Source organism: Hoplias malabaricus, chromosome 15 (genome assembly GCF_029633855.1).
Source record: "Hoplias malabaricus isolate fHopMal1 chromosome 15, fHopMal1.hap1, whole genome shotgun sequence".
NCBI lineage: Eukaryota > Metazoa > Chordata > Actinopteri > Characiformes > Erythrinidae > Hoplias > Hoplias malabaricus.
In genome coordinates this window covers 23,502,234-23,530,090 of record NC_089814.1, presented here as the reverse complement: position 1 = coordinate 23,530,090, position 27,857 = coordinate 23,502,234, and the positions used below count along the sequence as shown (strand labels likewise).

The window sequence follows — 27,857 nt, the reverse complement described above, 5'->3', positions numbered from 1 at the left end:
TACGCTGCTGGACTTTTAGCTTGAGTCTAAGCTGTGCATGGGCTTGTCTGTGGTAGCAACTGAAGTTCAGAGGGTGGTGAGCTACATCGCCCCTCCTGGTCCCAACATGGAACAGCGCACTCAGTAAGATCACTTCAACTTAAGCAGCCCTGAAGGGCACAGAGACGTTGCCTATGACCGCACTTTAAGGCATCTTGATTGAGCCATGGACCTTTAAAGCATTCAGCTGCGCCTCGTCCGGATGAGCTATCCATCGTCCAAGGCCTTGCGCTTGCGCGTGCCAGCTGGCACGTACGCCGACCATGCTCTGTGTCGTTAGCCCTGTACCATGTGAGCCAAGAAGTCCCTGGGCTTTGGAGACGGGTATGTCTTTGGCATCAAATGATACGAGCGCAGCAAAGGAAAAGGGGAATTAGCTCAAATGGTAGAGCGCTCGCTTAGCATGCGAGAGGTAGCGGGATCGATGCCCGCATTCTCCAGCAAGAGCTTTTATCCAAGGTCCACGCAAAGAGACTGAGAGAGGCCACGGCGCTTGCTGGGTTAACGTGAAAAAGCTGTTTTGGCCCGTACGGGGATCGAACCCGCGACCTTGGCGTTATTAGCACCACGCTCTAACCAACTGAGCTAACCGGCCTCAGGGACCGAGCGCCCGTCAAGCAGGAACGACAAAGGAGCTCCCAGTGACGACGATCGATGTACATGCAAGAAAAATGTTTCTCTCGGGCCGTGAAAAACAGAAGAGGAGCTCTCGTGTTTCTGCCCGGTTTCGAACCGGGGACCTTTCGCGTGTTAGGCAAACGTGATAACCACTACACTACAGAAACCAGCTACACTCCTCGAGGCCACCTTGAGATTCCACAGGCCACATGGGACCAGTACAGCTTGACTTTGGACTGACGTACTGATCAATTCTTTACATGGTGAAATACACCTGCACTTTACCGTGAGCCAGGACCCTGCGTCTTGGAGACTTGGCCGTACCGAAATCAGCCACTTTGCCCGTGGCGCAGTGGCCCTTTCTTTGATTTTCCAGCGAGGCGCTGAACACATTACTCCGACAGCAGTCACAATCGCAGGGCAGTTTTCCAATCCGACCGCATGGACTTTGTCCAGAAGCTCCCCCCTCGTTAGGGCAGAGGAGACCGACTTCCCACTTGAAAGGCAGATCTGCTCCCCACGAAACTAATGAAAATGGCTTGATGGCCTGTGTCATACGCTGCTGGACTTTTACCTTGAGTCTAAGCTGTGCATGGGCTTGTCTGTGGTAGCAACTGAAGTTCAGAGGGTGGTGAGCTACATCGCCCCTCCTGGTCCCAACATGGAACAGCGCACTCAGTAAGATCACTTCAACTTAAGCAGCCCTGAAGGGCACAGAGACGTTGCCTATGACCGCACTTTAAGGCATCTTGATTGAGCCATGGACCTTTAAAGCATTCAGCTGCGCCTCGTCCGGATGAGCTATCCATTGTCCAAGGCCTTGCGCTTGCGCGTGCCAGCTGGCGCGTACGCCGACCATGCTCTGTGTCGTTAGCCCTGTACCATGTGAGCCAAGAAGTCCCTGGGCTTTGGAGACGGGTATGTCTTTGGCATCAAATGATACGAGCGCAGCAAAGGAAAGGGGGAATTAGCTCAAATGGTAGAGCGCTCGCTTAGCATGCGAGAGGTAGCGGGATCGATGCCCGCATTCTCCAGCAAGAGCTTTTATCCAAGGTCCACGCAAAGAGACTGACAGAGGCCACGGCGCTTGCTGGGTTAACGTGAAAAAGCTGTTTTGGCCCGTACAGGTATCGAACTCGCGACCTTGGCGTTATTAGCACCAGGCTCTAACCAACTGAGCTAACCGGCCTCAGGGACTGAGCGCCCGTCAAGCAGGAACGACAAAGGAGCTCCCAGTGACGACGATCGATGTACATGCAAGAAAAATGTTTCTCTCGGGCCGTGAAAAACAGAAGAGGAGCTCTCGTGTTTCTGCCCGGTTTCGAACCGGGGACCTTTCGCATGTTAGGCGAACGTGATAACCACTACACTACAGAAACCAGCTACACTCCTCGAGGCCACCTTGAGATTCCACAGGCCACATGGGACCAGTACAGCTTGACTTTGGACTGACGTACTGATCAATTCTTTACATGGTGAAATACACCTGCACTTTACCGTGAGCCAGGACCCTGCGTCTTGGAGACTTGGCCGTACCGAAATCAGCCACTTTGCCCGTGGCGCAGTGGCCCTTTCTTTGATTTTCCAGCGAGGCGCTGAACACATTACTCCGACAGCAGTCACAATCGCAGGGCAGTTTTCCAATCCGACCGCATGGACTTTGTCCAGAAGCTCCCCCCTCGTTAGGGCAGAGGAGACCGACTTCCCACGTGAAAGGCAGATCTGCTCCCCACGAAACTAATGAAAATGGCTTGATGGCCTGTGTCATACGCTGCTGGACTTTTAGCTTGAGTCTAAGCTGTGCATGGGCTTGTCTGTGGTAGCAACTGAAGTTCAGAGGGTGGTGAGCTACATCGCCCCTCCTGGTCCCAACATGGAACAGCGCACTCAGTAAGATCACTTCAACTTAAGCAGCCCTGAAGGGCACAGAGACGTTGCCTATGACCGCACTTTAAGGCATCTTGATTGAGCCATGGACCTTTAAAGCATTCAGCTGCGCCTCGTCCGGATGAGCTATCCATCGTCCAAGGCCTTGCGCTTGCGCGTGCCAGCTGGCGCGTACGCCGACCATGCTCTGTGTCGTTAGCCCTGTACCATGTGAGCCAAGAAGTCCCTGGGCTTTGGAGACGGGTATGTCTTTGGCATCAAATGATACGAGCGCAGCAAAGGAAAAGGGGAATTAGCTCAAATGGTAGAGCGCTCGCTTAGCATGCGAGAGGTAGCGGGATCGATGCCCGCATTCTCCAGCAAGAGCTTTTATCCAAGGTCCACGCAAAGAGACTGACAGAGGCCACGGCGCTTGCTGGGTTAACGTGAAAAGGCTGTTTTGGCCCGTACGGGGATCGAACCCGCGACCTTGGCGTTATTAGCACCACGCTCTAACCAACTGAGCTAACCGGCCTCGGGGACCGAGCGCCCGTCAAGCAGGAACGACAAAGGAGCTCCCAGTGACGACGATTGATGTACATGCAAGAAAAATGTTTCTTCTCAGGCCGTGAAAAACAGAAGAGGAGCTCTCGTGTTTCTGCCCGGTTTCGAACCGGGGACCTTTCGCGTGTTAGGCGAACGTGATAACCACTACACTACAGAAACCAGCTACACTCCTCGAGGCCACCTTGAGATTCCACAGGCCACATGGGACCAGTACAGCTTGACTTTGGACTGACGTACTGATCAGTTCTTTACATGGTGAAATACACCTGCACTTTACCGTGAGCCAGGACCCTGCGTCTTGGAGACTTGGCCGTACCGAAATCAGCCACTTTGCCCGTGGCGCAGTGGCCCTTTCTTTGATTATCCAGCGAGGCGCTGAACACATTACTCCGACAGCAGTCACAATCGCAGGGCAGTTTTCCAATCCGACCGCATGGACTTTGTCCAGAAGCTCCCCCCTCGTTAGGGCAGAGGAGACCGACTTCCCACTTGAAAGGCAGATCTGCTCCCCACGAAACTAATGAAAATGGCTTGATGGCCTGTGTCATACGCTGCTGGACTTTTACCTTGAGTCTAAGCTGTGCATGGGCTTGTCTGTGGTAGCAACTGAAGTTCAGAGGGTGGTGAGCTACATCGCCCCTCCTGGTCCCAACATGGAACAGCGCACTCAGTAAGATCACTTCAACTTAAGCAGCCCTGAAGGGCACAGAGACGTTGCCTATGACCGCACTTTAAGGCATCTTGATTGAGCCATGGACCTTTAAAGCATTCAGCTGCGCCTCGTCCGGATGAGCTATCCATTGTCCAAGGCCTTGCGCTTGCGCGTGCCAGCTGGCGCGTACGCCGACCATGCTCTGTGTCGTTAGCCCTGTACCATGTGAGCCAAGAAGTCCCTGGGCTTTGGAGACGGGTATGTCTTTGGCATCAAATGATACGAGCGCAGCAAAGGAAAGGGGGAATTAGCTCAAATGGTAGAGCGCTCGCTTAGCATGCGAGAGGTAGCGGGATCGATGCCCGCATTCTCCAGCAAGAGCTTTTATCCAAGGTCCACGCAAAGAGACTGACAGAGGCCACGGCGCTTGCTGGGTTAACGTGAAAAAGCTGTTTTGGCCCGTACAGGTATCGAACTCGCGACCTTGGCGTTATTAGCACCAGGCTCTAACCAACTGAGCTAACCGGCCTCAGGGACTGAGCGCACGTCAAGCAGGAACGACAAAGGAGCTCCCAGTGACGACGATCGATGTACATGCAAGAAAAATGTTTCTCTCGGGCCGTGAAAAACAGAAGAGGAGCTCTCGTGTTTCTGCCCGGTTTCGAACCGGGGACCTTTCGCATGTTAGGCGAACGTGATAACCACTACACTACAGAAACCAGCTACACTCCTCGAGGCCACCTTGAGATTCCACAGGCCACATGGGACCAGTACAGCTTGACTTTGGACTGACGTACTGATCAATTCTTTACATGGTGAAATACACCTGCACTTTACCGTGAGCCAGGACCCTGCGTCTTGGAGACTTGGCCGTACCGAAATCAGCCACTTTGCCCGTGGCGCGGTTTCACTTTCTTTGATTTTCCAGCGAGGCGCTGAACACATTACTCCGACAGCAGTCACAATCGCAGGGCAGTTTTCCAATCCGACCGCATGGACTTTGTCCAGAAGCTCCCCCCTCGTTAGGGCAGAGGAGACCGACTTCCCACGTGAAAGGCAGATCTGCTCCCCACGAAACTAATGAAAATGGCTTGATGGCCTGTGTCATACGCTGCTGGACTTTTAGCTTGAGTCTAAGCTGTGCATGGGCTTGTCTGTGGTAGCAACTGAAGTTCAGAGGGTGGTGAGCTACATCGCCCCTCCTGGTCCCAACATGGAACAGCGCACTCAGTAAGATCACTTCAACTTAAGCAGCCCTGAAGGGCACAGAGACGTTGCCTATGACCGCACTTTAAGGCATCTTGATTGAGCCATGGACCTTTAAAGCATTCAGCTGCGCCTCGTCCGGATGAGCTATCCATCGTCCAAGGCCTTGCGCTTGCGCGTGCCAGCTGGCGCGTACGCCGACCATGCTCTGTGTCGTTAGCCCTGTACCATGTGAGCCAAGAAGTCCCTGGGCTTTGGAGACGGGTATGTCTTTGGCATCAAATGATACGAGCGCAGCAAAGGAAAAGGGGAATTAGCTCAAATGGTAGAGCGCTCGCTTAGCATGCGAGAGGTAGCGGGATCGATGCCCGCATTCTCCAGCAAGAGCTTTTATCCAAGGTCCACGCAAAGAGACTGACAGAGGCCACGGCGCTTGCTGGGTTAACGTGAAAAAGCTGTTTTGGCCCGTACGGGGATCGAACCCGCGACCTTGGCGTTATTAGCACCACGCTCTAACCAACTGAGCTAACCGGCCTCGGGGACCGAGCGCCCGTCAAGCAGGAACGACAAAGGAGCTCCCAGTGACGACGATCGATGTACATGCAAGAAAAATGTTTCTCTCGGGCCGTGAAAAACAGAAGAGGAGCTCTCGTGTTTCTGCCCGGTTTCGAACCGGGGACCTTTCGCGTGTTAGGCGAACGTGATAACCACTACACTACAGAAACCAGCTACACTCCTCGAGGCCACCTTGAGATTCCACAGGCCACATGGGACCAGTACAGCTTGACTTTGGACTGACGTACTGATCAATTCTTTACATGGTGAAATACACCTGCACTTTACCGTGAGCCAGGACCCTGCATCTTGTAGACTTGGCCGTACCGAAATCAGCCACTTTGCCCGTGGCGCAGTGGCCCTTTCTTTGATTTTCCAGCGAGGCGCTGAACACATTACTCCGACAGCAGTCACAATCGCAGGGCAGTTTTCCAATCCGACCGCATGGACTTTGTCCAGAAGCTCCCCCCTCGTTAGGGCAGAGGAGACCGACTTCCCACGTGAAAGGCAGATCTGCTCCCCACGAAACTAATGAAAATGGCTTGATGGCCTGTGTCATACGCTGCTGGACTTTTAGCTTGAGTCTAAGCTGTGCATGGGCTTGTCTGTGGTAGCAACTGAAGTTCAGAGGGTGGTGAGCTACATCGCCCCTCCTGGTCCCAACATGGAACAGCGCACTCAGTAAGATCACTTCAACTTAAGCAGCCCTGAAGGGCACAGAGACGTTGCCTATGACCGCACTTTAAGGCATCTTGATTGAGCCATGGACCTTTAAAGCATTCAGCTGCGCCTCGTCCGGATGAGCTATCCATTGTCCAAGGCCTTGCGCTTGCGCGTGCCAGCTGGCGCGTACGCCGACCATGCTCTGTGTCGTTAGCCCTGTACCATGTGAGCCAAGAAGTCCCTGGGCTTTGGAGACGGGTATGTCTTTGGCATCAAATGATACGAGCGCAGCAAAGGAAAGGGGGAATTAGCTCAAATGGTAGAGCGCTCGCTTAGCATGCGAGAGGTAGCGGGATCGATGCCCGCATTCTCCAGCAAGAGCTTTTATCCAAGGTCCACGCAAAGAGACTGACAGAGGCCACGGCGCTTGCTGGGTTAACGTGAAAAAGCTGTTTTGGCCCGTACAGGTATCGAACTCGCGACCTTGGCGTTATTAGCACCAGGCTCTAACCAACTGAGCTAACCGGCCTCAGGGACTGAGCGCCCGTCAAGCAGGAACGACAAAGGAGCTCCCAGTGACGACGATCGATGTACATGCAAGAAAAATGTTTCTCTCGGGCCGTGAAAAACAGAAGAGGAGCTCTCGTGTTTCTGCCCGGTTTCGAACCGGGGACCTTTCGCATGTTAGGCGAACGTGATAACCACTACACTACAGAAACCAGCTACACTCCTCGAGGCCACCTTGAGATTCCACAGGCCACATGGGACCAGTACAGCTTGACTTTGGACTGACGTACTGATCAATTCTTTACATGGTGAAATACACCTGCACTTTACCGTGAGCCAGGACCCTGCGTCTTGGAGACTTGGCCGTACCGAAATCAGCCACTTTGCCCGTGGCGCGGTTTCACTTTCTTTGATTTTCCAGCGAGGCGCTGAACACATTACTCCGACAGCAGTCACAATCGCAGGGCAGTTTTCCAATCCGACCGCATGGACTTTGTCCAGAAGCTCCCCCCTCGTTAGGGCAGAGGAGACCGACTTCCCACGTGAAAGGCAGATCTGCTCCCCACGAAACTAATGAAAATGGCTTGATGGCCTGTGTCATACGCTGCTGGACTTTTAGCTTGAGTCTAAGCTGTGCATGGGCTTGTCTGTGGTAGCAACTGAAGTTCAGAGGGTGGTGAGCTACATCGCCCCTCCTGGTCCCAACATGGAACAGCGCACTCAGTAAGATCACTTCAACTTAAGCAGCCCTGAAGGGCACAGAGACGTTGCCTATGACCGCACTTTAAGGCATCTTGATTGAGCCATGGACCTTTAAAGCATTCAGCTGCGCCTCGTCCGGATGAGCTATCCATCGTCCAAGGCCTTGCGCTTGCGCGTGCCAGCTGGCGCGTACGCCGACCATGCTCTGTGTCGTTAGCCCTGTACCATGTGAGCCAAGAAGTCCCTGGGCTTTGGAGACGGGTATGTCTTTGGCATCAAATGATACGAGCGCAGCAAAGGAAAAGGGGAATTAGCTCAAATGGTAGAGCGCTCGCTTAGCATGCGAGAGGTAGCGGGATCGATGCCCGCATTCTCCAGCAAGAGCTTTTATCCAAGGTCCACGCAAAGAGACTGACAGAGGCCACGGCGCTTGCTGGGTTAACGTGAAAAAGCTGTTTTGGCCCGTACGGGGATCGAACCCGCGACCTTGGCGTTATTAGCACCACGCTCTAACCAACTGAGCTAACCGGCCTCGGGGACCGAGCGCCCGTCAAGCAGGAACGACAAAGGAGCTCCCAGTGACGACGATCGATGTACATGCAAGAAAAATGTTTCTCTCGGGCCGTGAAAAACAGAAGAGGAGCTCTCGTGTTTCTGCCCGGTTTCGAACCGGGGACCTTTCGCGTGTTAGGCGAACGTGATAACCACTACACTACAGAAACCAGCTACACTCCTCGAGGCCACCTTGAGATTCCACAGGCCACATGGGACCAGTACAGCTTGACTTTGGACTGACGTACTGATCAATTCTTTACATGGTGAAATACACCTGCACTTTACCGTGAGCCAGGACCCTGCGTCTTGGAGACTTGGCCGTACCGAAATCAGCCACTTTGCCCGTGGCGCAGTGGCCCTTTCTTTGATTTTCCAGCGAGGCGCTGAACACATTACTCCGACAGCAGTCACAATCGCAGGGCAGTTTTCCAATCCGACCGCATGGACTTTGTCCAGAAGCTCCCCCCTCGTTAGGGCAGAGGAGACCGACTTCCCACGTGAAAGGCAGATCTGCTCCCCACGAAACTAATGAAAATGGCTTGATGGCCTGTGTCATACGCTGCTGGACTTTTAGCTTGAGTCTAAGCTGTGCATGGGCTTGTCTGTGGTAGCAACTGAAGTTCAGAGGGTGGTGAGCTACATCGCCCCTCCTGGTCCCAACATGGAACAGCGCACTCAGTAAGATCACTTCAACTTAAGCAGCCCTGAAGGGCACAGAGACGTTGCCTATGACCGCACTTTAAGGCATCTTGATTGAGCCATGGACCTTTAAAGCATTCAGCTGCGCCTCGTCCGGATGAGCTATCCATCGTCCAAGGCCTTGCGCTTGCGCGTGCCAGCTGGCGCGTACGCCGACCATGCTCTGTGTCGTTAGCCCTGTACCATGTGAGCCAAGAAGTCCCTGGGCTTTGGAGACGGGTATGTCTTTGGCATCAAATGATACGAGCGCAGCAAAGGAAAAGGGGAATTAGCTCAAATGGTAGAGCGCTCGCTTAGCATGCGAGAGGTAGCGGGATCGATGCCCGCATTCTCCAGCAAGAGCTTTTATCCAAGGTCCACGCAAAGAGACTGACAGAGGCCACGGCGCTTGCTGGGTTAACGTGAAAAAGCTGTTTTGGCCCGTACGGGGATCGAACCCGCGACCTTGGCGTTATTAGCACCACGCTCTAACCAACTGAGCTAACCGGCCTCGGGGACCAAGCGCCCGTCAAGCAGGAACGACAAAGGAGCTCCCAGTGACGACGATCGATGTACATGCAAGAAAAATGTTTCTCTCGGGCCGTGAAAAACAGAAGAGGAGCTCTCGTGTTTCTGCCCGGTTTCGAACCAGGGACCTTTCGCGTGTTAGGCGAACGTGATAACCACTACACTACAGAAACCAGCTACACTCCTCGAGGCCACCTTGAGATTCCACAGGCCACATGGGACCAGTACAGCTTGACTTTGGACTGACGTACTGATCAATTCTTTACATGGTGAAATACACCTGCACTTTACCGTGAGCCAGGACCCTGCGTCTTGGAGACTTGGCCGTACCGAAATCAGCCACTTTGCCCGTGGCGCAGTGGCCCTTTCTTTGATTTTCCAGCGAGGCGCTGAACACATTACTCCGACAGCAGTCACAATCGCAGGGCAGTTTTCCAATCCGACCGCATGGACTTTGTCCAGAAGCTCCCCCCTCGTTAGGGCAGAGGAGACCGACTTCCCACGTGAAAGGCAGATCTGCTCCCCACGAAACTAATGAAAATGGCTTGATGGCCTGTGTCATACGCTGCTGGACTTTTAGCTTGAGTCTAAGCTGTGCATGGGCTTGTCTGTGGTAGCAACTGAAGTTCAGAGGGTGGTGAGCTACATCGCCCCTCCTGGTCCCAACATGGAACAGCGCACTCAGTAAGATCACTTCAACTTAAGCAGCCCTGAAGGGCACAGAGACGTTGCCTATGACCGCACTTTAAGGCATCTTGATTGAGCCATGGACCTTTAAAGCATTCAGCTGCGCCTCGTCCGGATGAGCTATCCATCGTCCAAGGCCTTGCGCTTGCGCGTGCCAGCTGGCGCGTACGCCGACCATGCTCTGTGTCGTTAGCCCTGTACCATGTGAGCCAAGAAGTCCCTGGGCTTTGGAGACGGGTATGTCTTTGGCATCAAATGATACGAGCGCAGCAAAGGAAAAGGGGAATTAGCTCAAATGGTAGAGCGCTCGCTTAGCATGCGAGAGGTAGCGGGATCGATGCCCGCATTCTCCAGCAAGAGCTTTTATCCAAGGTCCACGCAAAGAGACTGACAGAGGCCACGGCGCTTGCTGGGTTAACGTGAAAAAGCTGTTTTGGCCCGTACGGGGATCGAACCCGCGACCTTGGCGTTATTAGCACCACGCTCTAACCAACTGAGCTAACCGGCCTCGGGGACCGAGCGCCCGTCAAGCAGGAACGACAAAGGAGCTCCCAGTGACGACGATCGATGTACATGCAAGAAAAATGTTTCTCTCGGGCCGTGAAAAACAGAAGAGGAGCTCTCGTGTTTCTGCCCGGTTTCGAACCGGGGACCTTTCGCGTGTTAGGCGAACGTGATAACCACTACACTACAGAAACCAGCTACACTCCTCGAGGCCACCTTGAGATTCCACAGGCCACATGGGACCAGTACAGCTTGACTTTGGACTGACGTACTGATCAATTCTTTACATGGTGAAATACACCTGCACTTTACCGTGAGCCAGGACCCTGCGTCTTGGAGACTTGGCCGTACCGAAATCAGCCACTTTGCCCGTGGCGCAGTGGCCCTTTCTTTGATTTTCCAGCGAGGCGCTGAACACATTACTCCGACAGCAGTCACAATCGCAGGGCAGTTTTCCAATCCGACCGCATGGACTTTGTCCAGAAGCTCCCCCCTCGTTAGGGCAGAGGAGACCGACTTCCCACGTGAAAGGCAGATCTGCTCCCCACGAAACTAATGAAAATGGCTTGATGGCCTGTGTCATACGCTGCTGGACTTTTAGCTTGAGTCTAAGCTGTGCATGGGCTTGTCTGTGGTAGCAACTGAAGTTCAGAGGGTGGTGAGCTACATCGCCCCTCCTGGTCCCAACATGGAACAGCGCACTCAGTAAGATCACTTCAACTTAAGCAGCCCTGAAGGGCACAGAGACGTTGCCTATGACCGCACTTTAAGGCATCTTGATTGAGCCATGGACCTTTAAAGCATTCAGCTGCGCCTCGTCCGGATGAGCTATCCATCGTCCAAGGCCTTGCGCTTGCGCGTGCCAGCTGGCGCGTACGCCGACCATGCTCTGTGTCGTTAGCCCTGTACCATGTGAGCCAAGAAGTCCCTGGGCTTTGGAGACGGGTATGTCTTTGGCATCAAATGATACGAGCGCAGCAAAGGAAAAGGGGAATTAGCTCAAATGGTAGAGCGCTCGCTTAGCATGCGAGAGGTAGCGGGATCGATGCCCGCATTCTCCAGCAAGAGCTTTTATCCAAGGTCCACGCAAAGAGACTGACAGAGGCCACGGCGCTTGCTGGGTTAACGTGAAAAAGCTGTTTTGGCCCGTACGGGGATCGAACCCGCGACCTTGGCGTTATTAGCACCACGCTCTAACCAACTGAGCTAACCGGCCTCGGGGACCGAGCGCCCGTCAAGCAGGAACGACAAAGGAGCTCCCAGTGACGACGATCGATGTACATGCAAGGAAAATGTTTCTCTCGGGCCGTGAAAAACAGAAGAGGAGCTCTCGTGTTTCTGCCCGGTTTCGAAACGGGGACCTTTCGCGTGTTAGGCGAACGTGATAACCACTACACTACAGAAACCAGCTACACTCCTCGAGGCCACCTTGAGATTCCACAGGCCACATGGGACCAGTACAGCTTGACTTTGGACTGACGTACTGATCAATTCTTTACATGGTGAAATACACCTGCACTTTACCGTGAGCCAGGACCCTGCGTCTTGGAGACTTGGCCGTACCGAAATCAGCCACTTTGCCCGTGGCGCAGTGGCCCTTTCTTTGATTTTCCAGCGAGGCGCTGAACACATTACTCCGACAGCAGTCACAATCGCAGGGCAGTTTTCCAATCCGACCGCATGGACTTTGTCCAGAAGCTCCCCCCTCGTTAGGGCAGAGGAGACCGACTTCCCACGTGAAAGGCAGATCTGCTCCCCACGAAACTAATGAAAATGGCTTGATGGCCTGTGTCATACGCTGCTGGACTTTTAGCTTGAGTCTAAGCTGTGCATGGGCTTGTCTGTGGTAGCAACTGAAGTTCAGAGGGTGGTGAGCTACATCGCCCCTCCTGGTCCCAACATGGAACAGCGCACTCAGTAAGATCACTTCAACTTAAGCAGCCCTGAAGGGCACAGAGACGTTGCCTATGACCGCACTTTAAGGCATCTTGATTGAGCCATGGACCTTTAAAGCATTCAGCTGCGCCTCGTCCGGATGAGCTATCCATCGTCCAAGGCCTTGCGCTTGCGCGTGCCAGCTGGCGCGTACGCCGACCATGCTCTGTGTCGTTAGCCCTGTACCATGTGAGCCAAGAAGTCCCTGGGCTTTGGAGACGGGTATGTCTTTGGCATCAAATGATACGAGCGCAGCAAAGGAAAAGGGGAATTAGCTCAAATGGTAGAGCGCTCGCTTAGCATGCGAGAGGTAGCGGGATCGATGCCCGCATTCTCCAGCAAGAGCTTTTATCCAAGGTCCACGCAAAGAGACTGACAGAGGCCACGGCGCTTGCTGGGTTAACGTGAAAAAGCTGTTTTGGCCCGTACGGGGATCGAACCCGCGACCTTGGCGTTATTAGCACCACGCTCTAACCAACTGAGCTAACCGGCCTCGGGGACCGAGCGCCCGTCAAGCAGGAACGACAAAGGAGCTCCCAGTGACGACGATCGATGTACATGCAAGGAAAATGTTTCTCTCGGGCCGTGAAAAACAGAAGAGGAGCTCTCGTGTTTCTGCCCGGTTTCGAAACGGGGACCTTTCGCGTGTTAGGCGAACGTGATAACCACTACACTACAGAAACCAGCTACACTCCTCGAGGCCACCTTGAGATTCCACAGGCCACATGGGACCAGTACAGCTTGACTTTGGACTGACGTACTGATCAATTCTTTACATGGTGAAATACACCTGCACTTTACCGTGAGCCAGGACCCTGCGTCTTGGAGACTTGGCCGTACCGAAATCAGCCACTTTGCCCGTGGCGCAGTGGCCCTTTCTTTGATTTTCCAGCGAGGCGCTGAACACATTACTCCGACAGCAGTCACAATCGCAGGGCAGTTTTCCAATCCGACCGCATGGACTTTGTCCAGAAGCTCCCCCCTCGTTAGGGCAGAGGAGACCGACTTCCCACGTGAAAGGCAGATCTGCTCCCCACGAAACTAATGAAAATGGCTTGATGGCCTGTGTCATACGCTGCTGGACTTTTAGCTTGAGTCTAAGCTGTGCATGGGCTTGTCTGTGGTAGCAACTGAAGTTCAGAGGGTGGTGAGCTACATCGCCCCTCCTGGTCCCAACATGGAACAGCGCACTCAGTAAGATCACTTCAACTTAAGCAGCCCTGAAGGGCACAGAGACGTTGCCTATGACCGCACTTTAAGGCATCTTGATTGAGCCATGGACCTTTAAAGCATTCAGCTGCGCCTCGTCCGGATGAGCTATCCATCGTCCAAGGCCTTGCGCTTGCGCGTGCCAGCTGGCGCGTACGCCGACCATGCTCTGTGTCGTTAGCCCTGTACCATGTGAGCCAAGAAGTCCCTGGGCTTTGGAGACGGGTATGTCTTTGGCATCAAATGATACGAGCGCAGCAAAGGAAAAGGGGAATTAGCTCAAATGGTAGAGCGCTCGCTTAGCATGCGAGAGGTAGCGGGATCGATGCCCGCATTCTCCAGCAAGAGCTTTTATCCAAGGTCCACGCAAAGAGACTGACAGAGGCCACGGCGCTTGCTGGGTTAACGTGAAAAAGCTGTTTTGGCCCGTACGGGGATCGAACCCGCGACCTTGGCGTTATTAGCACCACGCTCTAACCAACTGAGCTAACCGGCCTCGGGGACCGAGCGCCCGTCAAGCAGGAACGACAAAGGAGCTCCCAGTGACGACGATCGATGTACATGCAAGAAAAATGTTTCTCTCGGGCCGTGAAAAACAGAAGAGGAGCTCTCGTGTTTCTGCCCGGTTTCGAACCGGGGACCTTTCGCGTGTTAGGCGAACGTGATAACCACTACACTACAGAAACCAGCTACACTCCTCGAGGCCACCTTGAGATTCCACAGGCCACATGGGACCAGTACAGTTTGACTTTGGACTGACGTACTGATCAATTCTTTACATGGTGAAATACACCTGCACTTTACCGTGAGCCAGGACCCTGCGTCTTGGAGACTTGGCCGTACCGAAATCAGCCACTTTGCCCGTGGCGCAGTGGCCCTTTCTTTGATTTTCCAGCGAGGCGCTGAACACATTACTCCGACAGCAGTCACAATCGCAGGGCAGTTTTCCAATCCGACCGCATGGACTTTGTCCAGAAGCTCCCCCCTCGTTAGGGCAGAGGAGACCGACTTCCCACGTGAAAGGCAGATCTGCTCCCCACGAAACTAATGAAAATGGCTTGATGGCCTGTGTCATACGCTGCTGGACTTTTAGCTTGAGTCTAAGCTGTGCATGGGCTTGTCTGTGGTAGCAACTGAAGTTCAGAGGGTGGTGAGCTACATCGCCCCTCCTGGTCCCAACATGGAACAGCGCACTCAGTAAGATCACTTCAACTTAAGCAGCCCTGAAGGGCACAGAGACGTTGCCTATGACCGCACTTTAAGGCATCTTGATTGAGCCATGGACCTTTAAAGCATTCAGCTGCGCCTCGTCCGGATGAGCTATCCATCGTCCAAGGCCTTGCGCTTGCGCGTGCCAGCTGGCGCGTACGCCGACCATGCTCTGTGTCGTTAGCCCTGTACCATGTGAGCCAAGAAGTCCCTGGGCTTTGGAGACGGGTATGTCTTTGGCATCAAATGATACGAGCGCAGCAAAGGAAAAGGGGAATTAGCTCAAATGGTAGAGCGCTCGCTTAGCATGCGAGAGGTAGCGGGATCGATGCCCGCATTCTCCAGCAAGAGCTTTTATCCAAGGTCCACGCAAAGAGACTGACAGAGGCCACGGCGCTTGCTGGGTTAACGTGAAAAAGCTGTTTTGGCCCGTACGGGGATCGAACCCGCGACCTTGGCGTTATTAGCACCACGCTCTAACCAACTGAGCTAACCGGCCTCGGGGACCGAGCGCCCGTCAAGCAGGAACGACAAAGGAGCTCCCAGTGACGACGATCGATGTACATGCAAGAAAAATGTTTCTCTCGGGCCGTGAAAAACAGAAGAGGAGCTCTCGTGTTTCTGCCCGGTTTCGAACCGGGGACCTTTCGCGTGTTAGGCGAACGTGATAACCACTACACTACAGAAACCAGCTACACTCCTCGAGGCCACCTTGAGATTCCACAGGCCACATGGGACCAGTACAGCTTGACTTTGGACTGACGTACTGATCAATTCTTTACATGGTGAAATACACCTGCACTTTACCGTGAGCCAGGACCCTGCGTCTTGTAGACTTGGCCGTACAGAAATCAGCCACTTTGCCCGTGGCGCAGTGGCCCTTTCTTTGATTTTCCAGCGAGGCGCTGAACACATTACTCCGACAGCAGTCACAATCGCAGGGCAGTTTTCCAATCCGACCGCATGGACTTTGTCCAGAAGCTCCCCCCTCGTTAGGGCAGAGGAGACCGACTTCCCACGTGAAAGGCAGATCTGCTCCCCACGAAACTAATGAAAATGGCTTGATGGCCTGTGTCATACGCTGCTGGACTTTTAGCTTGAGTCTAAGCTGTGCATGGGCTTGTCTGTGGTAGCAACTGAAGTTCAGAGGGTGGTGAGCTACATCGCCCCTCCTGGTCCCAACATGGAACAGCGCACTCAGTAAGATCACTTCAACTTAAGCAGCCCTGAAGGGCACAGAGACGTTGCCTATGACCGCACTTTAAGGCATCTTGATTGAGCCATGGACCTTTAAAGCATTCAGCTGCGCCTCGTCCGGATGAGCTATCCATCGTCCAAGGCCTTGCGCTTGCGCGTGCCAGCTGGCGCGTACGCCGACCATGCTCTGTGTCGTTAGCCCTGTACCATGTGAGCCAAGAAGTCCCTGGGCTTTGGAGACGGGTATGTCTTTGGCATCAAATGATACGAGCGCAGCAAAGGAAAAGGGGAATTAGCTCAAATGGTAGAGCGCTCGCTTAGCATGCGAGAGGTAGCGGGATCGATGCCCGCATTCTCCAGCAAGAGCTTTTATCCAAGGTCCACGCAAAGAGACTGACAGAGGCCACGGCGCTTGCTGGGTTAACGTGAAAAAGCTGTTTTGGCCCGTACGGGGATCGAACCCGCGACCTTGGCGTTATTAGCACCACGCTCTAACCAACTGAGCTAACCGGCCTCGGGGACCAAGCGCCCGTCAAGCAGGAACGACAAAGGAGCTCCCAGTGACGACGATCGATGTACATGCAAGAAAAATGTTTCTCTCGGGCCGTGAAAAACAGAAGAGGAGCTCTCGTGTTTCTGCCCGGTTTCGAACCGGGGACCTTTCGCGTGTTAGGCGAACGTGATAACCACTACACTACAGAAACCAGCTACACTCCTCGAGGCCACCTTGAGATTCCACAGGCCACATGGGACCAGTACAGCTTGACTTTGGACTGACGTACTGATCAATTCTTTACATGGTGAAATACACCTGCACTTTACCGTGAGCCAGGACCCTGCGTCTTGGAGACTTGGCCGTACCGAAATCAGCCACTTTGCCCGTGGCGCAGTGGCCCTTTCTTTGATTTTCCAGCGAGGCGCTGAACACATTACTCCGACAGCAGTCACAATCGCAGGGCAGTTTTCCAATCCGACCGCATGGACTTTGTCCAGAAGCTCCCCCCTCGTTAGGGCAGAGGAGACCGACTTCCCACGTGAAAGGCAGATCTGCTCCCCACGAAACTAATGAAAATGGCTTGATGGCCTGTGTCATACGCTGCTGGACTTTTAGCTTGAGTCTAAGCTGTGCATGGGCTTGTCTGTGGTAGCAACTGAAGTTCAGAGGGTGGTGAGCTACATCGCCCCTCCTGGTCCCAACATGGAACAGCGCACTCAGTAAGATCACTTCAACTTAAGCAGCCCTGAAGGGCACAGAGACGTTGCCTATGACCGCACTTTAAGGCATCTTGATTGAGCCATGGACCTTTAAAGCATTCAGCTGCGCCTCGTCCGGATGAGCTATCCATCGTCCAAGGCCTTGCGCTTGCGCGTGCCAGCTGGCGCGTACGCCGACCATGCTCTGTGTCGTTAGCCCTGTACCATGTGAGCCAAGAAGTCCCTGGGCTTTGGAGACGGGTATGTCTTTGGCATCAAATGATACGAGCGCAGCAAAGGAAAAGGGGAATTAGCTCAAATGGTAGAGCGCTCGCTTAGCATGCGAGAGGTAGCGGGATCGATGCCCGCATTCTCCAGCAAGAGCTTTTATCCAAGGTCCACGCAAAGAGACTGACAGAGGCCACGGCGCTTGCTGGGTTAACGTGAAAAAGCTGTTTTGGCCCGTACGGGGATCGAACCCGCGACCTTGGCGTTATTAGCACCACGCTCTAACCAACTGAGCCAACCGGCCTCGGGGACCGAGCGCCCGTCAAGCAGGAACGACAAAGGAGCTCCCAGTGACGACGATCGATGTACATGCAAGAAAAATGTTTCTCTCGGGCCGTGAAAAACAGAAGAGGAGCTCTCGTGTTTCTGCCCGGTTTCGAACCGGGGACCTTTCGCGTGTTAGGCGAACGTGATAATCACTATACTACAGAAACCAGCTACACTCCTCGAGGCCACCTTGAGATTCCACAGGCCACATGGGACCAGTACAGCTTGACTTTGGACTGACGTACTGATCAATTCTTTACATGGTGAAATACACCTGCACTTTACCGTGAGCCAGGACCCTGCGTCTTGGAGACTTGGCCGTACCGAAATCAGCCACTTTGCCCGTGGCGCAGTGGCCCTTTCTTTGATTTTCCAGCGAGGCGCTGAACACATTACTCCGACAGCAGTCACAATCGCAGGGCAGTTTTCCAATCCGACCGCATGGACTTTGTCCAGAAGCTCCCCCCTCGTTAGGGCAGAGGAGACCGACTTCCCACGTGAAAGGCAGATCTGCTCCCCACGAAACTAATGAAAATGGCTTGATGGCCTGTGTCATACGCTGCTGGACTTTTAGCTTGAGTCTAAGCTGTGCATGGGCTTGTCTGTGGTAGCAACTGAAGTTCAGAGGGTGGTGAGCTACATCGCCCCTCCTGGTCCCAACATGGAACAGCGCACTCAGTAAGATCACTTCAACTTAAGCAGCCCTGAAGGGCACAGAGACGTTGCCTATGACCGCACTTTAAGGCATCTTGATTGAGCCATGGACCTTTAAAGCATTCAGCTGCGCCTCGTCCGGATGAGCTATCCATCGTCCAAGGCCTTGCGCTTGCGCGTGCCAGCTGGCGCGTACGCCGACCATGCTCTGTGTCGTTAGCCCTGTACCATGTGAGCCAAGAAGTCCCTGGGCTTTGGAGACGGGTATGTCTTTGGCATCAAATGATACGAGCGCAGCAAAGGAAAAGGGGAATTAGCTCAAATGGTAGAGCGCTCGCTTAGCATGCGAGAGGTAGCGGGATCGATGCCCGCATTCTCCAGCAAGAGCTTTTATCCAAGGTCCACGCAAAGAGACTGACAGAGGCCACGGCGCTTGCTGGGTTAACGTGAAAAAGCTGTTTTGGCCCGTACGGGGATCGAACCCGCGACCTTGGCGTTATTAGCACCACGCTCTAACCAACTGAGCTAACCGGCCTCGGGGACCGAGCGCCCGTCAAGCAGGAACGACAAAGGAGCTCCCAGTGACGACGATCGATGTACATGCAAGAAAAATGTTTCTCTCGGGCCGTGAAAAACAGAAGAGGAGCTCTCGTGTTTCTGCCCGGTTTCGAACCGGGGACCTTTCGCGTGTTAGGCGAACGTGATAACCACTACACTACAGAAACCAGCTACACTCCTCGAGGCCACCTTGAGATTCCACAGGCCACATGGGACCAGTACAGCTTGACTTTGGACTGACGTACTGATCAATTCTTTACATGGTGAAATACACCTGCACTTTACCGTGAGCCAGGACCCTGCGTCTTGGAGACTTGGCCGTACCGAAATCAGCCACTTTGCCCGTGGCGCGGTTTCACTTTCTTTGATTTTCCAGCGAGGCGCTGAACACATTACTCCGACAGCAGTCACAATCGCAGGGCAGTTTTCCAATCCGACCGCATGGACTTTGTCCAGAAGCTCCCCCCTCGTTAGGGCAGAGGAGACCGACTTCCCACGTGAAAGGCAGATCTGCTCCCCACGAAACTAATGAAAATGGCTTGATGGCCTGTGTCATACGCTGCTGGACTTTTAGCTTGAGTCTAAGCTGTGCATGGGCTTGTCTGTGGTAGCAACTGAAGTTCAGAGGGTGGTGAGCTACATCGCCCCTCCTGGTCCCAACATGGAACAGCGCACTCAGTAAGATCACTTCAACTTAAGCAGCCCTGAAGGGCACAGAGACGTTGCCTATGACCGCACTTTAAGGCATCTTGATTGAGCCATGGACCTTTAAAGCATTCAGCTGCGCCTCGTCCGGATGAGCTATCCATCGTCCAAGGCCTTGCGCTTGCGCGTGCCAGCTGGCGCGTACGCCGACCATGCTCTGTGTCGTTAGCCCTGTACCATGTGAGCCAAGAAGTCCCTGGGCTTTGGAGACGGGTATGTCTTTGGCATCAAATGATACGAGCGCAGCAAAGGAAAAGGGGAATTAGCTCAAATGGTAGAGCGCTCGCTTAGCATGCGAGAGGTAGCGGGATCGATGCCCGCATTCTCCAGCAAGAGCTTTTATCCAAGGTCCACGCAAAGAGACTGACAGAGGCCACGGCGCTTGCTGGGTTAACGTGAAAAAGCTGTTTTGGCCCGTACGGGGATCGAACCCGCGACCTTGGCGTTATTAGCACCACGCTCTAACCAACTGAGCTAACCGGCCTCGGGGACCGAGCGCCCGTCAAGCAGGAACGACAAAGGAGCTCCCAGTGACGACGATCGATGTACATGCAAGAAAAATGTTTCTCTCGGGCCGTGAAAAACAGAAGAGGAGCTCTCGTGTTTCTGCCCGGTTTCGAACCGGGGACCTTTCGCGTGTTAGGCGAACGTGATAACCACTACACTACAGAAACCAGCTACACTCCTCGAGGCCACCTTGAGATTCCACAGGCCACATGGGACCAGTACAGCTTGACTTTGGACTGACGTACTGATCAATTCTTTACATGGTGAAATACACCTGCACTTTACCGTGAGCCAGGACCCTGCGTCTTGTAGACTTGGCCGTACCGAAATCAGCCACTTTGCCCGTGGCGCAGTGGCCCTTTCTTTGATTTTCCAGCGAGGCGCTGAACACATTACTCCGACAGCAGTCACAATCGCAGGGCAGTTTTCCAATCCGACCGCATGGACTTTGTCCAGAAGCTCCCCCCTCGTTAGGGCAGAGGAGACCGACTTCCCACGTGAAAGGCAGATCTGCTCCCCACGAAACTAATGAAAATGGCTTGATGGCCTGTGTCATACGCTGCTGGACTTTTAGCTTGAGTCTAAGCTGTGCATGGGCTTGTCTGTGGTAGCAACTGAAGTTCAGAGGGTGGTGAGCTACATCGCCCCTCCTGGTCCCAACATGGAACAGCGCACTCAGTAAGATCACTTCAACTTAAGCAGCCCTGAAGGGCACAGAGACGTTGCCTATGACCGCACTTTAAGGCATCTTGATTGAGCCATGGACCTTTAAAGCATTCAGCTGCGCCTCGTCCGGATGAGCTATCCATCGTCCAAGGCCTTGCGCTTGCGCGTGCCAGCTGGCGCGTACGCCGACCATGCTCTGTGTCGTTAGCCCTGTACCATGTGAGCCAAGAAGTCCCTGGGCTTTGGAGACGGGTATGTCTTTGGCATCAAATGATACGAGCGCAGCAAAGGAAAAGGGGAATTAGCTCAAATGGTAGAGCGCTCGCTTAGCATGCGAGAGGTAGCGGGATCGATGCCCGCATTCTCCAGCAAGAGCTTTTATCCAAGGTCCACGCAAAGAGACTGACAGAGGCCACGGCGCTTGCTGGGTTAACGTGAAAAAGCTGTTTTGGCCCGTACGGGGATCGAACCCGCGACCTTGGCGTTATTAGCACCACGCTCTAACCAACTGAGCTAACCGGCCTCGGGGACCAAGCGCCCGTCAAGCAGGAACGACAAAGGAGCTCCCAGTGACGACGATCGATGTACATGCAAGAAAAATGTTTCTCTCGGGCCGTGAAAAACAGAAGAGGAGCTCTCGTGTTTCTGCCCGGTTTCGAACCGGGGACCTTTCGCGTGTTAGGCGAACGTGATAACCACTACACTACAGAAACCAGCTACACTCCTCGAGGCCACCTTGAGATTCCACAGGCCACATGGGACCAGTACAGCTTGACTTTGGACTGACGTACTGATCAATTCTTTACATGGTGAAATACACCTGCACTTTACCGTGAGCCAGGACCCTGCGTCTTGGAGACTTGGCCGTACCGAAATCAGCCACTTTGCCCGTGGCGCAGTGGCCCTTTCTTTGATTTTCCAGCGAGGCGCTGAACACATTACTCCGACAGCAGTCACAATCGCAGGGCAGTTTTCCAATCCGACCGCATGGACTTTGTCCAGAAGCTCCCCCCTCGTTAGGGCAGAGGAGACCGACTTCCCACGTGAAAGGCAGATCTGCTCCCCACGAAACTAATGAAAATGGCTTGATGGCCTGTGTCATACGCTGCTGGACTTTTAGCTTGAGTCTAAGCTGTGCATGGGCTTGTCTGTGGTAGCAACTGAAGTTCAGAGGGTGGTGAGCTACATCGCCCCTCCTGGTCCCAACATGGAACAGCGCACTCAGTAAGATCACTTCAACTTAAGCAGCCCTGAAGGGCACAGAGACGTTGCCTATGACCGCACTTTAAGGCATCTTGATTGAGCCATGGACCTTTAAAGCATTCAGCTGCGCCTCGTCCGGATGAGCTATCCATCGTCCAAGGCCTTGCGCTTGCGCGTGCCAGCTGGCGCGTACGCCGACCATGCTCTGTGTCGTTAGCCCTGTACCATGTGAGCCAAGAAGTCCCTGGGCTTTGGAGACGGGTATGTCTTTGGCATCAAATGATACGAGCGCAGCAAAGGAAAAGGGGAATTAGCTCAAATGGTAGAGCGCTCGCTTAGCATGCGAGAGGTAGCGGGATCGATGCCCGCATTCTCCAGCAAGAGCTTTTATCCAAGGTCCACGCAAAGAGACTGACAGAGGCCACGGCGCTTGCTGGGTTAACGTGAAAAAGCTGTTTTGGCCCGTACGGGGATCGAACCCGTGACCTTGGCGTTATTAGCACCACGCTCTAACCAACTGAGCTAACCGGCCTCGGGGACCGAGCGCCCGTCAAGCAGGAACGACAAAGGAGCTCCCAGTGACGACGATCGATGTACATGCAAGAAAAATGTTTCTCTCGGGCCGTGAAAAACAGAAGAGGAGCTCTCGTGTTTCTGCCCGGTTTCGAACCGGGGACCTTTCGCGTGTTAGGCGAACGTGATAATCACTATACTACAGAAACCAGCTACACTCCTCGAGGCCACCTTGAGATTCCACAGGCCACATGGGACCAGTACAGCTTGACTTTGGACTGACGTACTGATCAATTCTTTACATGGTGAAATACACCTGCACTTTACCGTGAGCCAGGACCCTGCGTCTTGGAGACTTGGCCGTACCGAAATCAGCCACTTTGCCCGTGGCGCAGTGGCCCTTTCTTTGATTTTCCAGCGAGGCGCTGAACACATTACTCCGACAGCAGTCACAATCGCAGGGCAGTTTTCCAATCCGACCGCATGGACTTTGTCCAGAAGCTCCCCCCTCGTTAGGGCAGAGGAGACCGACTTCCCACGTGAAAGGCAGATCTGCTCCCCACGAAACTAATGAAAATGGCTTGATGGCCTGTGTCATACGCTGCTGGACTTTTAGCTTGAGTCTAAGCTGTGCATGGGCTTGTCTGTGGTAGCAACTGAAGTTCAGAGGGTGGTGAGCTACATCGCCCCTCCTGGTCCCAACATGGAACAGCGCACTCAGTAAGATCACTTCAACTTAAGCAGCCCTGAAGGGCACAGAGACGTTGCCTATGACCGCACTTTAAGGCATCTTGATTGAGCCATGGACCTTTAAAGCATTCAGCTGCGCCTCGTCCGGATGAGCTATCCATCGTCCAAGGCCTTGCGCTTGCGCGTGCCAGCTGGCGCGTACGCCGACCATGCTCTGTGTCGTTAGCCCTGTACCATGTGAGCCAAGAAGTCCCTGGGCTTTGGAGACGGGTATGTCTTTGGCATCAAATGATACGAGCGCAGCAAAGGAAAAGGGGAATTAGCTCAAATGGTAGAGCGCTCGCTTAGCATGCGAGAGGTAGCGGGATCGATGCCCGCATTCTCCAGCAAGAGCTTTTATCCAAGGTCCACGCAAAGAGACTGACAGAGGCCACGGCGCTTGCTGGGTTAACGTGAAAAAGCTGTTTTGGCCCGTACGGGGATCGAACCCTCGACCTTGGCGTTATTAGCACCACGCTCTAACCAACTGAGCTAACCGGCCTCGGGGACCGAGCGCCCGTCAAGCAGGAACGACAAAGGAGCTCCCAGTGACGACGATCGATGTACATGCAAGAAAAATGTTTCTCTCGGGCCGTGAAAAACAGAAGAGGAGCTCTCGTGTTTCTACCCGGTTTCGAACCGGGGACCTTTCGCGTGTTAGGCGAACGTGATAACCACTACACTACAGAAACCAGCTACACTCCTCGAGGCCACCTTGAGATTCCACAGGCCACATGGGACCAGTACAGCTTGACTTTGGACTGACGTACTGATCAATTCTTTACATGGTGAAATACACCTGCACTTTACCGTGAGCCAGGACCCTGCGTCTTGGAGACTTGGCCGTACCGAAATCAGCCACTTTGCCCGTGGCGCAGTGGCCCTTTCTTTGATTTTCCAGCGAGGCGCTGAACACATTACTCCGACAGCAGTCACAATCGCAGGGCAGTTTTCCAATCCGACCGCATGGACTTTGTCCAGAAGCTCCCCCCTCGTTAGGGCAGAGGAGACCGACTTCCCACGTGAAAGGCAGATCTGCTCCCCACGAAACTAATGAAAATGGCTTGATGGCCTGTGTCATACGCTGCTGGACTTTTAGCTTGAGTCTAAGCTGTGCATGGGCTTGTCTGTGGTAGCAACTGAAGTTCAGAGGGTGGTGAGCTACATCGCCCCTCCTGGTCCCAACATGGAACAGCGCACTCAGTAAGATCACTTCAACTTAAGCAGCCCTGAAGGGCACAGAGACGTTGCCTATGACCGCACTTTAAGGCATCTTGATTGAGCCATGGACCTTTAAAGCATTCAGCTGCGCCTCGTCCGGATGAGCTATCCATCGTCCAAGGCCTTGCGCTTGCGCGTGCCAGCTGGCGCGTACGCCGACCATGCTCTGTGTCGTTAGCCCTGTACCATGTGAGCCAAGAAGTCCCTGGGCTTTGGAGACGGGTATGTCTTTGGCATCAAATGATACGAGCGCAGCAAAGGAAAAGGGGAATTAGCTCAAATGGTAGAGCGCTCGCTTAGCATGCGAGAGGTAGCGGGATCGATGCCCGCATTCTCCAGCAAGAGCTTTTATCCAAGGTCCACGCAAAGAGACTGACAGAGGCCACGGCGCTTGCTGGGTTAACGTGAAAAAGCTGTTTTGGCCCGTACGGGGATCGAACACGCGACCTTGGCGTTATTAGCACCACGCTCTAACCAACTGAGCTAACCGGCCTCGGGGACCGAGCGCCCGTCAAGCAGGAACGACAAAGGAGCTCCCAGTGACGACGATCGATGTACATGCAAGAAAAATGTTTCTTCTCAGGCCGTGAAAAACAGAAGAGGAGCTCTCGTGTTTCTGCCCGGTTTCGAACCGGGGACCTTTCGCGTGTTAGGCGAACGTGATAACCACTACACTACAGAAACCAGCTACACTCCTCGAGGCCACCTTGAGATTCCACAGGCCACATGGGACCAGTACAGCTTGACTTTGGACTGACGTACTGATCAGTTCTTTACATGGTGAAATACACCTGCACTTTACCGTGAGCCAGGACCCTGCGTCTTGGAGACTTGGCCGTACCGAAATCAGCCACTTTGCCCGTGGCGCAGTGGCCCTTTCTTTGATTATCCAGCGAGGCGCTGAACACATTACTCCGACAGCAGTCACAATCGCAGGCCAGTTTTCCAATCCGACCGCATGGACTTTGTCCAGAAGCTCCCCCCTCGTTAGGGCAGAGGAGACCGACTTCCCACTTGAAAGGCAGATCTGCTCCCCACGAAACTAATGAAAATGGCTTGATGGCCTGTGTCATACGCTGCTGGACTTTTACCTTGAGTCTAAGCTGTGCATGGGCTTGTCTGTGGTAGCAACTGAAGTTCAGAGGGTGGTGAGCTACATCGCCCCTCCTGGTCCCAACATGGAACAGCGCACTCAGTAAGATCACTTCAACTTAAGCAGCCCTGAAGGGCACAGAGACGTTGCCTATGACCGCACTTTAAGGCATCTTGATTGAGCCATGGACCTTTAAAGCATTCAGCTGCGCCTCGTCCGGATGAGCTATCCATTGTCCAAGGCCTTGCGCTTGCGCGTGCCAGCTGGCGCGTACGCCGACCATGCTCTGTGTCGTTAGCCCTGTACCATGTGAGCCAAGAAGTCCCTGGGCTTTGGAGACGGGTATGTCTTTGGCATCAAATGATACGAGCGCAGCAAAGGAAAGGGGGAATTAGCTCAAATGGTAGAGCGCTCGCTTAGCATGCGAGAGGTAGCGGGATCGATGCCCGCATTCTCCAGCAAGAGCTTTTATCCAAGGTCCACGCAAAGAGACTGACAGAGGCCACGGCGCTTGCTGGGTTAACGTGAAAAAGCTGTTTTGGCCCGTACAGGTATCGAACTCGCGACCTTGGCGTTATTAGCACCAGGCTCTAACCAACTGAGCTAACCGGCCTCAGGGACTGAGCGCCCGTCAAGCAGGAACGACAAAGGAGCTCCCAGTGACGACGATCGATGTACATGCAAGAAAAATGTTTCTTCTCAGGCCGTGAAAAACAGAAGAGGAGCTCTCGTGTTTCTGCCCGGTTTCGAACCGGGGACCTTTCGCGTGTTAGGCGAACGTGATAACCACTACACTACAGAAACCAGCTACACTCCTCGAGGCCACCTTGAGATTCCACAGGCCACATGGGACCAGTACAGCTTGACTTTGGACTGACGTACTGATCAGTTCTTTACATGGTGAAATACACCTGCACTTTACCGTGAGCCAGGACCCTGCGTCTTGGAGACTTGGCCGTACCGAAATCAGCCACTTTGCCCGTGGCGCAGTGGCCCTTTCTTTGATTATCCAGCGAGGCGCTGAACACATTACTCCGACAGCAGTCACAATCGCAGGGCAGTTTTCCAATCCGACCGCATGGACTTTGTCCAGAAGCTCCCCCCTCGTTAGGGCAGAGGAGACCGACTTCCCACTTGAAAGGCAGATCTGCTCCCCACGAAACTAATGAAAATGGCTTGATGGCCTGTGTCATACGCTGCTGGACTTTTACCTTGAGTCTAAGCTGTGCATGGGCTTGTCTGTGGTAGCAACTGAAGTTCAGAGGGTGGTGAGCTACATCGCCCCTCCTGGTCCCAACATGGAACAGCGCACTCAGTAAGATCACTTCAACTTAAGCAGCCCTGAAGGGCACAGAGACGTTGCCTATGACCGCACTTTAAGGCATCTTGATTGAGCCATGGACCTTTAAAGCATTCAGCTGCGCCTCGTCCGGATGAGCTATCCATTGTCCAAGGCCTTGCGCTTGCGCGTGCCAGCTGGCGCGTACGCCGACCATGCTCTGTGTCGTTAGCCCTGTACCATGTGAGCCAAGAAGTCCCTGGGCTTTGGAGACGGGTATGTCTTTGGCATCAAATGATACGAGCGCAGCAAAGGAAAGGGGGAATTAGCTCAAATGGTAGAGCGCTCGCTTAGCATGCGAGAGGTAGCGGGATCGATGCCCGCATTCTCCAGCAAGAGCTTTTATCCAAGGTCCACGCAAAGAGACTGACAGAGGCCACGGCGCTTGCTGGGTTAACGTGAAAAAGCTGTTTTGGCCCGTACAGGTATCGAACTCGCGACCTTGGCGTTATTAGCACCAGGCTCTAACCAACTGAGCTAACCGGCCTCAGGGACTGAGCGCCCGTCAAGCAGGAACGACAAAGGAGCTCCCAGTGACGACGATCGATGTACATGCAAGAAAAATGTTTCTCTCGGGCCGTGAAAAACAGAAGAGGAGCTCTCGTGTTTCTGCCCGGTTTCGAACCGGGGACCTTTCGCATGTTAGGCGAACGTGATAACCACTACACTACAGAAACCAGCTACACTCCTCGAGGCCACCTTGAGATTCCACAGGCCACATGGGACCAGTACAGCTTGACTTTGGACTGACGTACTGATCAATTCTTTACATGGTGAAATACACCTGCACTTTACCGTGAGCCAGGACCCTGCGTCTTGGAGACTTGGCCGTACCGAAATCAGCCACTTTGCCCGTGGCGCGGTTTCACTTTCTTTGATTTTCCAGCGAGGCGCTGAACACATTACTCCGACAGCAGTCACAATCGCAGGGCAGTTTTCCAATCCGACCGCATGGACTTTGTCCAGAAGCTCCCCCCTCGTTAGGGCAGAGGAGACCGACTTCCCACGTGAAAGGCAGATCTGCTCCCCACGAAACTAATGAA

At 53.8% G+C, this 27,857-nt stretch overlaps 28 non-coding genes across 28 annotated transcripts; all 28 read right to left on the bottom strand.

Annotated features, from left to right (window-relative positions):
* Positions 1-560: 560 nt before the first annotated feature.
* On the bottom strand, positions 561-634 carry trnai-aau (transfer RNA isoleucine (anticodon AAU)). The gene has a single exon. It is a non-coding gene; the product is annotated as a tRNA-Ile (tRNA).
* A 2,350-nt stretch (positions 635-2,984) lies between these two features.
* On the bottom strand, positions 2,985-3,058 carry trnai-aau (transfer RNA isoleucine (anticodon AAU)). The gene has a single exon. It is a non-coding gene; the product is annotated as a tRNA-Ile (tRNA).
* Positions 3,059-3,176: 118 nt separating this feature from the next.
* On the bottom strand, positions 3,177-3,249 carry trnav-aac (transfer RNA valine (anticodon AAC)). Its single transcript has one exon. It is a non-coding gene; the product is annotated as a tRNA-Val (tRNA).
* A 2,160-nt stretch (positions 3,250-5,409) lies between these two features.
* trnai-aau (transfer RNA isoleucine (anticodon AAU)) lies at positions 5,410-5,483 on the bottom strand. Its single transcript has one exon. It is a non-coding gene; the product is annotated as a tRNA-Ile (tRNA).
* Positions 5,484-5,600: 117 nt separating this feature from the next.
* Positions 5,601-5,673, bottom strand: trnav-aac (transfer RNA valine (anticodon AAC)). Its single transcript has one exon. It is a non-coding gene; the product is annotated as a tRNA-Val (tRNA).
* Positions 5,674-7,833: 2,160 nt separating this feature from the next.
* Positions 7,834-7,907, bottom strand: trnai-aau (transfer RNA isoleucine (anticodon AAU)). Its single transcript has one exon. It is a non-coding gene; the product is annotated as a tRNA-Ile (tRNA).
* A 117-nt stretch (positions 7,908-8,024) lies between these two features.
* On the bottom strand, positions 8,025-8,097 carry trnav-aac (transfer RNA valine (anticodon AAC)). Its single transcript has one exon. It is a non-coding gene; the product is annotated as a tRNA-Val (tRNA).
* Positions 8,098-9,045: 948 nt separating this feature from the next.
* On the bottom strand, positions 9,046-9,119 carry trnai-aau (transfer RNA isoleucine (anticodon AAU)). The gene has a single exon. It is a non-coding gene; the product is annotated as a tRNA-Ile (tRNA).
* Positions 9,120-10,257: 1,138 nt separating this feature from the next.
* trnai-aau (transfer RNA isoleucine (anticodon AAU)) lies at positions 10,258-10,331 on the bottom strand. Its single transcript has one exon. It is a non-coding gene; the product is annotated as a tRNA-Ile (tRNA).
* A 117-nt stretch (positions 10,332-10,448) lies between these two features.
* On the bottom strand, positions 10,449-10,521 carry trnav-aac (transfer RNA valine (anticodon AAC)). Its single transcript has one exon. It is a non-coding gene; the product is annotated as a tRNA-Val (tRNA).
* A 948-nt stretch (positions 10,522-11,469) lies between these two features.
* On the bottom strand, positions 11,470-11,543 carry trnai-aau (transfer RNA isoleucine (anticodon AAU)). The gene has a single exon. It is a non-coding gene; the product is annotated as a tRNA-Ile (tRNA).
* Positions 11,544-12,681: 1,138 nt separating this feature from the next.
* trnai-aau (transfer RNA isoleucine (anticodon AAU)) lies at positions 12,682-12,755 on the bottom strand. The gene has a single exon. It is a non-coding gene; the product is annotated as a tRNA-Ile (tRNA).
* Positions 12,756-13,893: 1,138 nt separating this feature from the next.
* On the bottom strand, positions 13,894-13,967 carry trnai-aau (transfer RNA isoleucine (anticodon AAU)). The gene has a single exon. It is a non-coding gene; the product is annotated as a tRNA-Ile (tRNA).
* Positions 13,968-14,084: 117 nt separating this feature from the next.
* On the bottom strand, positions 14,085-14,157 carry trnav-aac (transfer RNA valine (anticodon AAC)). Its single transcript has one exon. It is a non-coding gene; the product is annotated as a tRNA-Val (tRNA).
* A 948-nt stretch (positions 14,158-15,105) lies between these two features.
* trnai-aau (transfer RNA isoleucine (anticodon AAU)) lies at positions 15,106-15,179 on the bottom strand. Its single transcript has one exon. It is a non-coding gene; the product is annotated as a tRNA-Ile (tRNA).
* A 117-nt stretch (positions 15,180-15,296) lies between these two features.
* Positions 15,297-15,369, bottom strand: trnav-aac (transfer RNA valine (anticodon AAC)). The gene has a single exon. It is a non-coding gene; the product is annotated as a tRNA-Val (tRNA).
* A 948-nt stretch (positions 15,370-16,317) lies between these two features.
* trnai-aau (transfer RNA isoleucine (anticodon AAU)) lies at positions 16,318-16,391 on the bottom strand. The gene has a single exon. It is a non-coding gene; the product is annotated as a tRNA-Ile (tRNA).
* Positions 16,392-16,508: 117 nt separating this feature from the next.
* Positions 16,509-16,581, bottom strand: trnav-aac (transfer RNA valine (anticodon AAC)). The gene has a single exon. It is a non-coding gene; the product is annotated as a tRNA-Val (tRNA).
* Positions 16,582-17,529: 948 nt separating this feature from the next.
* trnai-aau (transfer RNA isoleucine (anticodon AAU)) lies at positions 17,530-17,603 on the bottom strand. Its single transcript has one exon. It is a non-coding gene; the product is annotated as a tRNA-Ile (tRNA).
* Positions 17,604-18,741: 1,138 nt separating this feature from the next.
* On the bottom strand, positions 18,742-18,815 carry trnai-aau (transfer RNA isoleucine (anticodon AAU)). Its single transcript has one exon. It is a non-coding gene; the product is annotated as a tRNA-Ile (tRNA).
* Positions 18,816-18,932: 117 nt separating this feature from the next.
* On the bottom strand, positions 18,933-19,005 carry trnav-aac (transfer RNA valine (anticodon AAC)). The gene has a single exon. It is a non-coding gene; the product is annotated as a tRNA-Val (tRNA).
* Positions 19,006-19,953: 948 nt separating this feature from the next.
* trnai-aau (transfer RNA isoleucine (anticodon AAU)) lies at positions 19,954-20,027 on the bottom strand. Its single transcript has one exon. It is a non-coding gene; the product is annotated as a tRNA-Ile (tRNA).
* Positions 20,028-20,144: 117 nt separating this feature from the next.
* On the bottom strand, positions 20,145-20,217 carry trnav-aac (transfer RNA valine (anticodon AAC)). The gene has a single exon. It is a non-coding gene; the product is annotated as a tRNA-Val (tRNA).
* A 948-nt stretch (positions 20,218-21,165) lies between these two features.
* Positions 21,166-21,239, bottom strand: trnai-aau (transfer RNA isoleucine (anticodon AAU)). Its single transcript has one exon. It is a non-coding gene; the product is annotated as a tRNA-Ile (tRNA).
* A 117-nt stretch (positions 21,240-21,356) lies between these two features.
* Positions 21,357-21,429, bottom strand: trnav-aac (transfer RNA valine (anticodon AAC)). Its single transcript has one exon. It is a non-coding gene; the product is annotated as a tRNA-Val (tRNA).
* A 948-nt stretch (positions 21,430-22,377) lies between these two features.
* trnai-aau (transfer RNA isoleucine (anticodon AAU)) lies at positions 22,378-22,451 on the bottom strand. The gene has a single exon. It is a non-coding gene; the product is annotated as a tRNA-Ile (tRNA).
* Positions 22,452-24,993: 2,542 nt separating this feature from the next.
* Positions 24,994-25,066, bottom strand: trnav-aac (transfer RNA valine (anticodon AAC)). The gene has a single exon. It is a non-coding gene; the product is annotated as a tRNA-Val (tRNA).
* Positions 25,067-26,206: 1,140 nt separating this feature from the next.
* On the bottom strand, positions 26,207-26,279 carry trnav-aac (transfer RNA valine (anticodon AAC)). Its single transcript has one exon. It is a non-coding gene; the product is annotated as a tRNA-Val (tRNA).
* Positions 26,280-27,857: the final 1,578 nt, after the last annotated feature.